We start from the raw sequence: 15,966 nt of genomic DNA, 5'->3' as shown, positions 1-15,966 counted from the left end.
TGTTGCCGTAGGCAGACCTGACTCTCAAGAGAATACAGACCATGTGCTCACTGCCCACAAAATGAGGTGGAAACTGAGCTGCACAACCTCGTACCAAATGTATGACCATATTAGAGACACATAGAGGGAAAGAGAGAGCAGAGAGGGAAGGAGAGAGCAGAGAGTGAAAGAGAGAGGAGAGAGGGAAAGAGAGAGGAGAGAGGGAAAGAGAGAGCAGAGACAGAAATGAGAGTGGAGAGAGGGAAAGAGAGCGGAGCGAGGGAAAGAGAGAGGAGAGAGGGAAAGAGAGAGCAGAGAGGGAAAGAGAGAGCAGAGAGGGAAAGAGAGAGCAGAGAGGGGAAGAGAGAGCGGAGAGGGAAAGAGAGAGCAGAGAGGGAAAGAGAGAGCAGAGAGGGAAAAAGAGAGCAGAGAGGGAAAGAGAGCGCAGAGAGGGAAAGAGAGAGTGGAGAGGGAGAGAGAGCAGAGAGGGAAAGAGAGAGCAGAGAGGGAAAGAGAGAGCAGAGAGGGAAAGAGAGAGCAGAGAGAAAGAGAGAGCAGAGAGGGAAAGAGAGAGCAGAGAGGGAAAGAGAGAGCAGATAGGGAAAGAGAGAGCAGATAGGGAAAGAGAGAGCGGAGAGGGAAAGAGAGAGCAGAGAGGGAAAGAGAGAGCAGAGAGGGAAAGAGAGAGCAGAGAGGGAAAGAGAGAGCAGAGAGGGAAAGACAGAGCAGAGTCAGAAATGAGAGCGGAGAGAGGGAAAAAAAGAGGAAAAAGGGAATGAGAGAGCAGAGAGGGAAAGAGAGAGCAGAGAGGGAAAGAGAGAGCAGAGAGGGAAAGAGAGAGCAGAGTCAGAAATGAGAGCGGAGAGAGGGAAAGAGAGAGGAAAAAGGGAATGAGAGAGCAGAGAGGGAAAGAGAGAGTGGAGAGGGAAAGAGAGAGCAGAGAGGGAAAGAGAGAGCGGAGAGGGAAAGAGAGAGCAGAGGGAATGAGAGAGCAGAGAGGGAAAGAGAGCGGAGAGAGGGAAAGAGAGAGCAGAGAGGGAAAGAGAGAGCGGAGAGGGAAAGAGAGAGCAGAGATGTAAAGAGAGCGGAGAGAGGGAAAGAGAGAGCAGAGAGGGAAAGAGTCTCTGAATCCCACCATGTGGAACCATCCGCAGATTGATTCATTTAATCACTTTAATGAGTGACATTTAGGCAGCAGAGCACACTGTCATCCCCTGAATGCAGCAGGGCCAGGGACTAGGAGGCTCTGCCATAGGCATTTCACACCTCAATATCTTCTATCCAGACCTGGATCTAGATTGGGTGGGGACAGAGAATACACATCGGCCCATTTCCTTGTCTCTTTCTGGCTATGTGTGTGTGTGCATGTTATTAGACAAGTATAATGATTGTTTTGTGAGTTATGTAAACAATGTTGTTCCATCGCTTGCCACAGGGTGTTGAACGGTGGGCTATTATTACAGTGTTATTATTGTGTTGTTAAAGAGATGCTTCAGGAGTCAGATGAACTGGTGGATACCATCTCTGCATCCAGTATGAAGGAAGTTATACGTCCGTTTCGCAAGCCAATTGCCAAGTAGCATTAGTGCAATGACTGGAAGTCTTTCGGTATCTGCTAGCACGCTAGTCATTATGCTAACGCCAGTTAGCAATTGCGCTAGCGCTAGTTAGCAACTTCCCTTCAAACTGCACACAGAGACATACAAATGGTATTCATGAGTTCATTTGACTAAGAAGAAGATCCCTTTAACTGGCTGCGTTGTGTGGTTTTGGATATTGCTTGGGTTAGCCTACAATGGACTAATGCAGCTGTCCACTATTGTTATAGTTTACTCAAGTAAGACTTTATATATAAGATTTTATACTGGGGTATGCACACTTGATTAAACAACACAATATCTCTTCAATAAGTATGTAAAGGCTCTCTCTCCTGTGGACATAACTTCTAGATCCGGGCAACACATAATTTCCCATGTGAATAGGCGGGTGTACAGTGTGTGTGTGTGTGTGTGTGTGTGTACGGTGTACGGTGTGTGTGTGTGTGTGCGTGCGTGTACGGTGTGCGTGTGCGTACGGCGTGCGCGCGTGTGCATGTGTGTGTGTACGGTGTGCGTGTGCGTGTGTGTGTGTGTGTACGGTGTGCGTGTGCGTGTGTGTGTGTGTGTGTGTGTGTGTTGGCAGCTGTTCTACCATCAACACACTACTATATTTCCTTTCTTTGACAAGCCAAATCAAATACACCCGGTCGCAACACATACAGGGAACAATGTGCAATGTGTGTAAGTGTGAATATTTCTCTCCCCTTTCAAACCATTTAGCTCCCAGATATTAGAGATAGGGTTAGTAGCCCTGATTTGGGAAGAAAATAAAGAGAGAAAAAGAGGGAGAGAGAGAGGGGGAGAAAGGGAGGGAGGGAGGGAGACAGAGAGAGAGATGCACACTGCCCACAAAATGAGGTGGAAACTGAGCTGCAATTCCTAACCTCCTGCCCAATGTATGACCATATAAGAGCCACATATTTCCCTCAGATTACACAGATCCACAAAGAATTCGAAAACAAACACAATTTTGATAAACTCCCATATCTACTGGGTGAAATTCCACAGTGTGCCATCACAGCAGCAAGATGTGTGACCTGTTGCCACAAGAAAAGGGCAACCAGTGAAAAACAAACACCATTGTAAATACAACCCATATTTATGCTTACTGTTAATTTGTATTGTTTATTTCACTTTGTTTATTATCTATTGCACGTGCTTTGGCAATGTTAACATATGTTTCCCATGCCAATAAAGCCCCTTGAATTGAGAGAAAGAGCCAGAGCCAGTCACTCAGTCAGCCAGAGCCAGTCAGCCAGAGCCAGTCAGCCAGAGCCAGTCACTCAGTCAGGCAGAGCCAGTCAGCCAGAGCCAGTCACTCAGTCAGGCAGAGCCAGTCAGCCAGAGCCAGTCATCCAGAGCCAGTCATCCAGAGCCAGTCATCCAGAGCCAGTCAGCCAGAGCCAGTCAGCCAGAGCCAGTCACTCACTCAGCCAGAGCTAGTCACTCAGTCAGGCAGAGCCAGTCAGCCAGAGCCGGTCAGCCAGAGCCAGTCACTCAGTCAGGCAGAGCCAGTCAGCCAGAGCCAGTCACTCAGTCAGCCAGAGCCAGTCATCCAGAGCCAGTCATCCAGAGCCAGTCAGCCAGAGCCAGTCAGCCAGAGCCAGTCACTCAGTCAGCCAGAGCCAATCACTCAGTCAGGCAGAGCCAGTCAGCCAGAGCCAGTCAGCCAGAGTCAGTCAGCCAGAGCCAGTCAGCCAGAGCCAGTCAGGCAGAGCCAGTCAGCCAGAGTCAGTCAGCCAGAGCCAGTCAGCCAGAGCCAGTCAGGCAGAGCCAGTCAGGCAGAGCCAGTCAGGCAGAGCCAGTCAGCCAGAGTCAGTCAGCCAGAGCCAGTCAGGCAGAGCCAGTCAGCCAGAGTCAGTCAGCCAGAGTCAGTCAGCCAGAGCCAGTCAGGCAGAGTCAGTCAGCCAGAGCCAGTCAGCCAGAGCCAGTCAGCCAGAGTCAGTCAGCCAGAGTCAATCAGCCAGAGCCAGTCAGGCAGAGCCAGTCAGCCAGAGCCAGTGAGAGGTAGAATACGTATTTATCTTCCATCTTGTTGGGTTCATACCCTGCAGTATGGAGCGCTAAACTTGTAGAAATAGAATGACTAGAACAGGTGGTATTTCTATGGCAGCTATACAACAAGTGCAGGCAGCAGCAAACCTCTTTATACAGAGCAACAATGGAATGGGACAATTCAGCGCCCCAGGCCAGTAGCTAATCTATGACCAGGCAGCTTCCATGTTTTGAAACCCTATACTCCCTGGCTTGTGCAGTATAATAAATAGAGAGATATAATGGTGTGTGGTTATACACATTGTTTATAGGGATCATTTGAAAGGGGAAATGAACAAATACCTGACATTCATGTGTGCATTGTCATCAGGGACAGTTATCTTGAGATTTCAAAATAACCCTTCTTCGATGCCATTTTTTTAATTGTATTATTATTTGTATTTAACTAGACAAGTCAGTTAATAACAAATTCTTATTTACAATGACGGCCTACCCCGGTCAAACCCGGACGATGCTGAAACCTCTCTACTATCATACTGTACTCCAGCTAATATCTAATGGAAAGGTGGACTCCCACATGGTTCCATTATGTGATTAATGTTAACTGTCAGTAAACTCCTGCCCTAGAGCCAAGGTGCATCCAACTGAGACAGCTCGAGACGTTCCCATCTGGTGACCCCGCACGGCGTGGGAGACAAACCTCCGTTGTGACGGGACCCCTGGGCAGCGAGCGTTCCCTGCTGTCACTTCGAGTGGGAAAGATGTCAGCTTGAAGACTGACTGAGTTGACTGACATACATCCACTTTTTGACTTTCAACTCTCTCCAATGTCGGCAGTCCGCTCTCTCTCTCTCTCGCTCTCGCCACAGAGAGGCAAGCTAACTGGTAAATGCAGTTTGTCAACGGTGTTTAAAGAGATTAAATGTGAATGTATCTTGCAAGATACATGTTAGCATCATACATGCAATGAACATTCCACATGAATGTAGCCTATCGTTAGTTTAGTCAACAGTGTGGAAGTAGGCTATACATTGTGTTTAATATAATGCACCCCTGACAACAGGCTATATATATCTTGAAAAATGCTGCAATGCATTGGCAACATCGATAGTTAAAAGTTCCACAGGCTTTATACTCCCAAACCTAATGACTTCCACTAATATTAGTTGATAAACAGTCTTGGACGATGTTCGACAGAACAAAATGGGATACATTTATGAAAACGAACGTTCAAAGATTTCCTCTGCCCAATACCGACAATCCATTGAATCGATAGTCTTTCACGTATTAAAATCATTGAATAAATATTGTGTTGTATAATCAAGTGTGCATACCCACGGTATAAAATCAATCTTACTTGAGTAAACTATAACAATAGTGGACAGCTGCATTAGTCCATTGTAGGCTAACCCAAGCAATATCCAAAACAAAATATCGTACTCAACAGTGCACACAACACAGTCAGTTAATAACACATGAATAACAATGTAATAATTGTATTCATGTTTCAACGTTATAGCCAACCATTCAACAGAAACTCCGTGGCAAACTTAGAAGCGAGGTAACAACATTGTTTACGTAATAGATTTTCCCATAATTTGTTTTCTCCATCACTTCGCGTTTTTCCCATCATCGATTTATTACACATTCGGAGTTGGTTCAAATTGAATAGGTTAACAACGTAGTGCTCTAAAGACTAACGCGACTTACTTGGTAGGTAACATTGACTATTCTTACCTCAAAACTGCAGGTTTGTCCAGAACCTCAGCGCTAGCTCTATGGTGTTCTCTCCACAAAATATGTCAGAATATAGATTTAAATCAGTGCAGGAAAAACAATATAAAGATTGAAAGAAACAGCTAGATTTGAGATGTGTGCCCGAGGAAAGAACAACAAGCCTTTAGACTTCAGTCTTCAGCTAATAAATTAGCCGCGGATAACTATAGCACCAATTTCGTCACGCAGTCTTGTAGCGGAGTAAAAGAGATCCGTAGACAAACAGTTTTGTTCGGAACTCCCAGACCATACCGCACGCTGTAAAGCACCGATCCGTCCAGGCGGTGGTTCAGCCCCCAGGGGCGGGCACTCAGCCTAGTTGGCCACGCCTCCACCTAACTCATTTACTCTTTTGAATTAGATGGTGAACACGGTGATCAATATAATAATAACATTGCACAGATGAAAGGACCGTAAGAACGTATATTGAATTAATTAAATGCAGTTTAATTATCCCCCCAAAAATTCCAAAGAAAATGCACCTCCCCCCATAAACACAAGAAGAAAAAAAATCTTTAGTGGGTGGAGAGAGCACGAGGCTGGGGTGACAAGTGTTTTTTTGGAGCCCCTCGTGTCACTGAATCTACTACAGATGGGAGAGCAAGATAAGTGGGTCTTGAGACTTGTCTCAGAAGGTCGTGACACTGACATTCCATGTGGCATGTATCTGTGATAGATACCCCCAAACCCCTTGTTTTATAGTGTGTATGTATTATTCTCTACTAGCCCAAACCAAACAAGAACATTTGAATACAGACTGAAATTGTCAGGGTTTTGAGTTAAATTAGAAGAGAGAGAGAGAGAGAGAGAGTGTGTGTGTGTGTGTGTGTGTGTGTGTGTGTGTGTGTGTGTGTGTGTGTGTGTGTGTGTGTGTGTTTTCCTGCGTTCTGTATGTGTGTTTGTGCATATGTGTGTATATGTGTGTGTGTCTGTGCATGTGTGTATACAGATGTAGTATCTTAATTTGATCACTCTTTTGTTGATGAGAATGTTCATGCAAAGCAGGAAATGCAAACTTGTAGTCTATTCAAGGTTTAAAAAGGCGTGTAAAGTTTGTAATTTCCACTTGAACATTTCAGACGTGATTTGCCCTATCGTAAAATGTATCAACCCCTACAAAAACTGGCCATTAATTATAATCCACATGATAATTCACTTATCCCATTGCTACAGGATTATTTTTCCTTCTGTATTAAACCGGATCAAATTAAAAGCCGACATCTGTAGGCGCCTGAGCAATGGATCAAACAGGGCAGCTGCAGACACACTTTCAAAATAAGGCTGAAAAAGTATGTTTTTTACTCACCCACATTTTTTTGGACCAGAAAATGATCATGATCACAACTGTGTGTGAGCGTGTGTAGGGCGTATTAGCAGCTGTCTGGTGTTTAAAACACAGGGCACGGAGAGGACAGAGGTCCTTTAACTAGAAGACCCTCCTCCCCCCAGTCTTACACACACAAAAAAAGGGTCCATTGCGGTATTTATCTCAAAGTTCACTATGTGTTCTGTGTGTGTCTGTTGGCTTTCCTCCAATCAGCAGCATCGGAACCATGGTCAGTGGACTGTTTCAGCCAATCAGTGACTGATCACATTAATCCTGAGAGGAAACACAGCAGTGAGTAAAGTTTTGTCCTGAATTTCACTATATTCCCTATGTGCTGTATGTAGTGCACTCGTTTTGTCCAGAGTCCTTCTCTAAAGCAGTGCATTATATAGGGAATCGGGTGCAATTAGGGCTACTGCCTCCATGGTTCCTTAGATGTATAGCCCTGTTCATTAGAGGTGTAAACAATAGAGGTGTAAACTCTGTGTTTACTCAGTCACAGCCAGTGACCACGCTGTCAATAACAGGCAGGGCCATTCTTTAATTTGGGCTGTGTTTGAAGTGAACAGTAAAAAGTCATAGCATAGATAGTCAATAGTCTAGTCTAGATAGTTTATAATCTAGCCTAGATAGTTTATAATCTAGACTAGTTAGTTTATAGTCTAGTCTAGATAGTTTATCGTCTAGCCTAGATAGTTTATAATCTAGCCTAGTTAGTTTATAGTCTAGTCTAGATAGTTTATAATCTAGCCTAGATAGTTTATCGTCTAGCCTAGATAGTTTATAATCTAGACTAGTTAGTTTATAGTCTAGTCTAGATAGTTTATAATCTAGCCTAGATAGTTTATAGTCTAGCCTAGATAGTTTATAGTCTAGCCTAGATAGTTTATAATCTAGACTAGTTAGTTTATAGTCTAGCCTAGATAGTTTATCGTCTAGCCTAGATAGTTTATAATCTAGACTAGTTAGTTTATAGTCTAGTCTAGATAGTTTATAATCTAGCCTAGATAGTTTATCGTCTAGCCTAGTTAGCTTATAGTCTAGCCTAGTTAGCTTATAGTCTAGTCTAGATAGTTTATAATCTAGCCTAGATAGTTTATCGTCTAGCCTAGTTAGTTTATAATCTAGCCTAGTTAGTTTATAGTCTAGTCTAGATAGTTTATAATCTAGCCTAGATAGTTTATCGTCTAGCCTAGTTAGTTTATAGTCTAGCCTAGATAGCTTATAGTCTAGCCTAGTTAGCTTATAGTCTAGCCTAGATAGTCTATAGTCTAGCATAGATAGTCTATAGTCTAGTCTAGATAGCTTATAGTCTAGCCTAGATAGTTTATAGTCTAGCCTAGATGGTTTATAGTCTAGCCTAGATAGTTTATAGTCTAGCCTAGATAGTTTGTAGTCTAGCCTAGATAGTTTATAGTCTAGCCTAGATAGTTTATAGTCTAGCCTAGATAGCTTATAGTCTAGCCTAGATAGTTTATAGTCTAGCCTAGATAGTTTATAGTCTAGCCTAGATAGCTTATAGTCTAGCCTAGATAGTTTATAGTCTAGCCTAGATAGCCTATAGTCTAGCCTAGATAGCTTATAGTCTAGCCTAGATAGCTTATAGTCTAGCCTAGATAGCTTATAGTCTAGCCTAGATAGCTTATAGTCTAGCCTAGATAGCTTATAGTCTAGCCTAGATAGTCTATAGTCTAGCCTAGATAGCTTATAGTCTAGCCTAGATAGCTTATAGTCTAGCCTAGATAGCTTATAGTCTAGCCTAGATAGCTTATAGTCTAGGCTAGATAGCTTATAGTCTAGCCTAGATAGTCTATAGTCTAGCCTAGATACCTTATAGTCTAGCCTAGATAGTTTATAGTCTAGCCTAGATAGTTTATAGTCTAGCCTAGATAGCTTATAGTCTAGTCTAGGTAGCTTATAGTCTTGCCTAGATTGCCTATAGTCTAGCCTAATTAGTTTATAGTCTAGCCTAGATAGTTCATGGTTTAGCCTACAAATGTTATAATCTATCCTAGATATTTTATATACTAGCCTAGATAGCTTATAGTCTAGCCTAGATATCTTACAATCTAGCCTAGATAGCCTATAGTCTAGCCTAAATAGCTTGTAGTCTAGCCTAGATAGCTTATAGTTTAGCCTAGATAGTTTATAATCTTACCTAGATAATTTGTAGTCTAGCCTAGATAGCTTATTATCTAGCCTAGATAGTATATAATCTAGCCTAGATAGTTTATAGTCTAGCCTGGATAGTTTATAGTCTAGCCTACATAGCTAATATTCTAGCTTAGATAGTTTATAGTCTAGCCTAGATATCTTATAATCTAGCCTAATTAGTTCATGGTCTAACCTATGTAGTTTATATTCTAGCCTAGATAGCCAATAGTCTAGCCTAGATTGCCTATAGTCTAGCCTAGATATCTTATAGTCTAGCCTAGATAGTTTATAGTTTAGCCTAGATAGTTTATAATCTAGCCTAGATAGTTTATAGTCTAGCCTAGATAGTTTATAGTCTAGCCTATATAGTTTATAGTGTAGCCTTGATAGCTTATAGTTTAACCTAGATAGCTTATTGTCTAGCCTAGATAGTTTATTATCTACCCTAGATAGTTTATCATCTAGCCTAGATAGCTTATAGTCTAGCCTAGATAGTTTATAGTCTAGCCTAGATAGCTTATCGTCTAGCCTAGATAGTTTATATTCTAGCCTAGATAGTTTATAGTCTAGCCTAGATAGCTTATAGTCTAGCCTAGATATTTTACAATCTAGCCTAGATAGCCTATAGGCTAGCCTAGATAGCTTATAGTCTTGCCTAGTTAGCTTAAAGTGTAGCCTAGATAGCTTTTAGTTTAACCTAGATAGCTTATAGTCTAACCTAGATAGCTTATAGTCTAGTCTAGATAGTTTATAGTCTTGCCTAGATTGCCTATAGTCTAGCCTAGTTAGTTTATTGTCTAGCCTAGATAGCTCATTGTTTAGCCTAGAAATGTAATAATCTATCCTAGATACTTTATATACTAGCCTAGATAGCCTATAGTCTAGCCTAAATAGTTTATAGTCTAGCCTAGATAGCTTATAGTTTAGCCTAGATAGTTTATAATCTAGCCTAGATAGTTTATAGTCTAGCCTACATCGTTTATAGTCTAGCCTAGATATTTTATAATCTAGTCTAGATAGTTTGTAGACTAGCCTATCTATTTTGTAGTCTAGCCTAGACATTTTATAATCTAGCCTAGATTGCTTATAGTCTAGCCTACTTATCCAATAGTCTAGCCTACTTATCCAATTGTCTAGCCTAGATAGTATGTAGTGTAGCCTTGATAGTTTATAGTTTAACCTAGATAGTTTATTGTCTAGCCTAGATAGTTTATAATCTAGCCTAGATAGTTTGTAGTCTAGCCTAGATATCTTATAGTCTAGCCTAGATAGCCTCTAGTCTAGCCTATACAGTTTATAGTGTAGCCTAGATAGCGTATAGTCTATCCTAGATACCTTATCGTCTAACCTAGGTAGCTTATATTCTAGCCTAGAAAGCTTATAATGTAGCATAGATAGCTTATAGTTTAACCTAGAAAGTTTATAGTCTAACCTAGATAGCTTATAGTCTAGCCTAGTTAGTTTATAATCTAGCGTAGATAGCTTGTAGTCTAACCTAGATAGCTTATAGTCTAGACTAGATAGTTTATAGCCTAGCCTAGATATCTTATAGTCTTGCCTATATATATGTTGTAGTCTAGCCTAGATAGCTTATTGTCTAGCCTAGATAGTACATAATCTAGCCTAGATAGTTTATAGTCTAGCCTGGATAGTTTATAGTCTAGCCTACATACCTTATATTCTAGCCTAGATAGTTTATAGTCTAGCCTAGATTTCTCATAATCTAGCCTAATTAGTTTATAGTCTAACCTATATTGCTTATATTCTAGCCTAGATTACCTATAGTCTAGCCTAGATAGTTTATAGTTTAGACTAGATAGTTTATAGTCTAGCCTACATAGCTTATAGTCTAGCCTAGGTACCCTATAGTCTAGCCTAGATTGCTTATACTCTAGCCTAGATAGTGTGTATTTTAGCCTTGATAGCTTATAGTCTAGCCTAGATAGCCAATAGTGTAGCCTAGATAGCTTATAGTCAAGCCTCGATATCCAAGAGTCTAGCCTAGATAGCCAATAGTCTAGCCTAGATAGTTTATAGTCTAGCCTGGATAGCTTCTAATCTAGCCTAGATAGTTTATAGCCTAGCCTAGATAGTTTATAGTATTGCCTAGATACCTTATAGTCTAGCCTAGATAGCTTATAGTGTTGCCTAGATAGTTTTTGTCTTGCCTAGATAGCTTATAGTCTAGGCTAGATAGTTTATAGTCTATCCTAGATATCTTATAGTTTAGCCTATGTAGCCTATAGTCTAGCCTAGATTGCTTATACTCTAGCCTAAATAGTTATATAGTTATAGTTTAACCTAGATATTTTATAGTCTAGCCTAGATATTTTATAATCTAGCCTAGATAGTTTATAGTCTAGCCTAGATATCTTATAAACTAGCCTAGATAGTTTATAATCTAGCCTAGATAGCCTACAGTCTAGCCTAGATAGCTTATAGTCTAGTTTAGATATCTTATAATCTAGCCTAGACAGTTTATAATCTAGCCTAGATTGTTTATAGTCTAGCCTAGATAATTTATGGTCTAGCCTAGATAGTTTATAATCTATCCTAGATTGACTACAGTCTAGCCTAGATAGCTTATATTTCAACCTAGATAGCTTATAGTCTAGCCTAGATAGCAACATAGTTGTGCCTACATAGTTGATAGTCCTGCCTAGATAGTTTATAGTATTGCCTAGAACGCTTATAGTTTAGCTTAGATAATATGTAGTCTAGCCTAGACAGTTTATTGTCTAGCCTAGATAGTATATAATCTAGATTAGATAGTTTATATTCTAGCCTGGTTATCTTATAGTCTAGCCTAGAGAGCAAATAGTCTAGCCAAGATAGCTTATTGTCTCGGCTAGATAGAGTAAAGTCTACCCTATAGTATTGCCTAGATAGTTTATAGTATTGCCTGGAAAGCTTATAGTTTAGCCTACATAGCAAATAGTGTATCCTAGATAGCCAATAGTCTAGCCTAGATAGCCAATAGTCTAGCCTAGATAGCCAATAGTCTAGCCTAGATAGCCAATAGTCTAGCCTGGATAGCCTATAGTCTAGCCTAGATAGCTTATAGTCTAGCCTATATAGCCTATGGTATTGCCTAGATAGTTTATAGTATTGCCTGGAAAGCTTATAGTTTAGCCTACATAGCAAATAGTGTATCCTAGATAGCTTATTGTCTAGCCTAGATAGCTTATAGTATTGCCTAGATAGCTTATAGTCTTGCCTAGATAGCTTATAGTATTGCCTAGATAGTTTATAGTCTAGCCTAGATAGCAAATAGTGTAGCCTAGATAGCTTATAGTCAAGCCTAGATAGCTTATAGTCTTGCCTAGATAGCTTATAGTATTGCCTAGATAGTTTATAGTCTCACATAGATACTGTGTATTTAGCCTTGATAGCTTATAGTCTAGCCTAGATAGCCAATAGTGTAGCCTAGATAGCTTATAGTCAAGCCTAGATATCCAAGAGTCTAGCCTAGATAGCCAATAGTCTAGCCTAGATAGTTTATAGCCTAGCCTAGATAGCTTATAGTATTGCCTAGATAGCTTATAGTCTAGCCTAGATAGCTTATAGTATTGCCTAGATAGTTTTTGTCTTGCCTAGATAGCTTATAGTCTAGGCTAGATAGTTTATAGTCTATCCTAGATATCTTATAGTCTAGCCTATGTAGCCTATAGTCTAGCCTAGATTGCTTATACTCTAGCCTAAATAGTTTATAGTTTAACCTACATATCTTATAGTCTAGCCTAGATATTTTATAATCTAGCCTAGATATGTTATAGTCTAGCCTAGATATCTTATAATCTAGCCTAGATAGTCTACAGTCTAGCCTAGATAGCTTATAGTCTAGACTAGATACCTTATAATCTAGCCTAGATAGTTTATAGTCTAGCCTAGACAATTTATAGTCTAGCCTAGATAGTTTATAATCTATCCTAGATTGACTACAGTCTAGCCTAGATAGTTTATAGTTTAACCTAGATAGCTTATAGTCTAGCCTAGATAGCTTAAAGTATTGCCTACATAGTTGATAGTCCTGCCTAGATAGCTTATAGTATTGCCTAGAAAGCTTATAGTTTAGCTTAGATAATATGTAGTCTAGCCTAGACAGTTTATTGTCTAGCCTAGATAGTATATAATCTAGATTAGATAGTTTATATTCTAGCCTGGTTATCTTATAGTCTAGCCTAGATAGCAAATAGTCTAGCCAAGATAGCTTATAGTCTCGGCTAGATAGAGTACAGTCTACCCTAGATAGCTTATAGTCTAGCCTAGATAGTTTATAGTATTGCCTAGATAGCTTATAGTATTGCCCGGAAAGCTTATAGTTTAGCCTACATAGCAAATAGTGTATCCTAGATAGCTTATTGTCTAGCCTAGATAGCTTATAGTATTGCCTAGATAGCTTACAGTCTTGCCTAGATAGCTTATAATATTGCCTAGATAGTTTATAGTCTAGCCTAGATAGCTTATAGTCTTGCCTAGATAGCTTATAGTATTGCCTAGATAGTTTATAGTCTAGCCTAGATACTGTGTATTTAGCCTTGATAGCTTATAGTCAAGCCTAGATAGCCAATAGTCTAGACTAGATAGCCAATAGTCTAGCCTAGATAGCCAATAGTCTAGCCTGGATAGCCTATAGTCTAGCCTAGATAGTTTATAGTCTAGCCTAGATAGCTTCTAATCTAGCCTAGATAGTTTATAGCCTAGCCCAGATAGCTTATAATCTAGCCTAGATAGTTTATAGTATTGCCTAGATAGTTTTTGTCTTTCCTAGATAGCTTATAGTCTAGGCTAGATAGTTTATAGTCTAGCCTAGATCATTTATAGTCTAGCCTAGAAAGTTTATAATCTATCCTAGATTAGTCTAGCATCGATAATTTATTGTCTAGCCTAAATAGCTTATTGTCTTGCCTAAATAGCTTATATTCTAGCCTAGATAGTTTATAGTCTATAATTCTCAGCCAAACGTGAAGAACTAACAGAGTTATTTCGGCTCCAAAAATAATATTTTTGGAAAAAAGGAACATTTGCTATCTAACTGGGAGTCTCGTGAGTGAAAACATCTGAAGCCCATCAAAGGTAAACGATTGAATTTGATTGCTTTTCTGATTTTCGTGACCAGGTTGCCTGCTGCTAGCTAGGCATAATGCTATGCTAGGCTATCGATAAACTTACACAAATGCTTGTCTTGCTTCGGCTGTAAAGCATATTTTGAAAATCTGAGATGACAGGGTGATTAACAAAAGGCAAAGCAGTGTTTCAATATATTTCACTTGTGATTTCATGAATATGAATATTTTCTAGTAATATTATTTGACATGTGGCGCTATGCTATTCAGCGGCTGCTGACGAAAATGATCCCGCGACAGGAATGGGTAGCGTCAAGTTTACTCCGTTTAAATGTTAATCCATAGAGAGACATAGGCCTAAGATATGATAAGGCTTATGAGACATTATACAGGCTCATACATACTTATAACAAGGTATAAAGCATTCAACTTTGACAATTGTCTTGCTGTCGGTGCAGTGGAAATTTTAAACCTGAGAAAATAGTTTTTAACAGAGATGACAACTAGGTTAGCAGTCCTACTGAACACTATAAGCAGAATATAAAATCCTAGCATTGATGTCCACACTCTAATATATACATACATACACATATATACACACACACACACACACACACACACACACACACACACATTCTTTCACAGACAAACACTCATTTCACCAGCCCACACTTCAATCACACACACAGCATCTCTTACCACATGCTACCTCATTAAAGAAAGTATGTGATTGCACACACAACCCCTAATGCCCCAACACGCCATCAAAACACAAACACACACACACACAGACACAGACACACAGGCACAGACACACACACACACTCCCCCTTGCAGCCTCATTCTGTCAGGGGGCATCAGACAGTGCCCGTGGGACATGCACCATACGTCATGCCTGCCCTCTCCACGGCTCCAGGAGGAGGGAGGAGACCCAGGGATGTGGTGCAGTCTGTCCATGTCACAGTGCCTCTTTCTCGGCTTGGCGAGCAGGGCAGGAGACACCTCCTGGATCCCCTCCAAGATGAGACCCAGGGAAGTCGTGCAGTCTGGCCTTGCCACAGTGTCTCTTTCTGGGCGCAGGGTAGGATACAGCATCTGGATCCCCTTACGGAGAACCAGACCAGACTAGATCAGAGCCTGAATATAGCCTGGACTCTGAAATAGTGTCTCTGTCTGGTGAGATCATTCTGTCAGTCTCCGCCATAAAGATGGGGCAGCATCTACTGAATGAGTATCTCTATGGCAACCTTCATCCAACCTCCATCCATCCACCTCCATCCACCTCCATCCACCTCCATCCAACCTCCATCCACCTCCATCCACCCTCAATCCAACTCCATCCACCTCCATCCAAACTCCATCCACCTCCATCCACCTCCATTCACCTCCATCCAACCTCCATCCAACCTCCATCCACCTCCATCCACCTCCATCCAACCTCCATCCACCTCCCTCCAACCTCCATCCAACCTCCATCCACCTCCATCCACCTCCATCCAACCTCCATCCACCTCCATCCAACCTCCATCCAACCTCCATCCAACTCCATCCACCTCCATCCAACTCCATCCACCTCCATCCAACCTCCATCCAACCTCCATCCAACTCCATCCACCTCCATCCACCTCCATCCAACCTCCATCCAACCTCCATCCAACCTCCATCCACCTCCATCCAACCTCCATCAAACTCCATCCACCTCCATCCAACCTCCATCCAACTCCATCCACCTCCATCCACCTCCATCCAACTCCATCCACCTCCATCCACCTCCACCCACCTCCATCCAACTCCATCCAACTCCATTTTTTTTATTTTTTTTATTTTACCTTTATTTAACTAATTCTTATTTTCAATGACGGCCTAGGAACAGTGGTTAACTGCCTGTTCAGCGGCAGAACGACAGCTCAGGGGTTTGAACTTGCAACCTTCCGGTTACTAGTCCAACTAGTCCAACGCTCTAACCACTAGGCTACCCTGCCGCCCCATCCTCCCTCCATCTACCTCCATCTTCCTCCATCCTCCTCCATCCACCTCCATCTACCTCCATCCTCCCTCCATCTACCTCCAT

At 41.2% G+C, this 15,966-nt stretch overlaps 1 protein-coding gene across 2 annotated transcripts in view; it reads right to left on the bottom strand.

Annotated features, from left to right (window-relative positions):
* Window positions 1-5,614, bottom strand: part of LOC118943874 (tetraspanin-18-like) — a 107,782-nt gene extending 102,168 nt beyond the window's left edge. Inside the window, exon 1 of one of the 2 annotated variants that reach the window (XM_036960371.1) lies at window positions 5,310-5,614. The gene's annotated coding sequence lies outside the window, so the exon portion shown is untranslated. The remainder of the gene's footprint in view (window positions 1-5,309) is intronic. The other variant, XM_036960365.1, reaches the window with a different exon arrangement.
* Between the last annotated feature and the right edge of the window lie 10,352 nt (window positions 5,615-15,966).

This window comes from Oncorhynchus mykiss, chromosome 2 (genome assembly GCF_013265735.2).
Source record: "Oncorhynchus mykiss isolate Arlee chromosome 2, USDA_OmykA_1.1, whole genome shotgun sequence".
Taxonomy (NCBI): domain Eukaryota; kingdom Metazoa; phylum Chordata; class Actinopteri; order Salmoniformes; family Salmonidae; genus Oncorhynchus; species Oncorhynchus mykiss.
The sequence above is the reverse complement of the archived record's forward strand: the minus strand, read 5'-3'. Positions and strand labels throughout refer to the sequence as shown.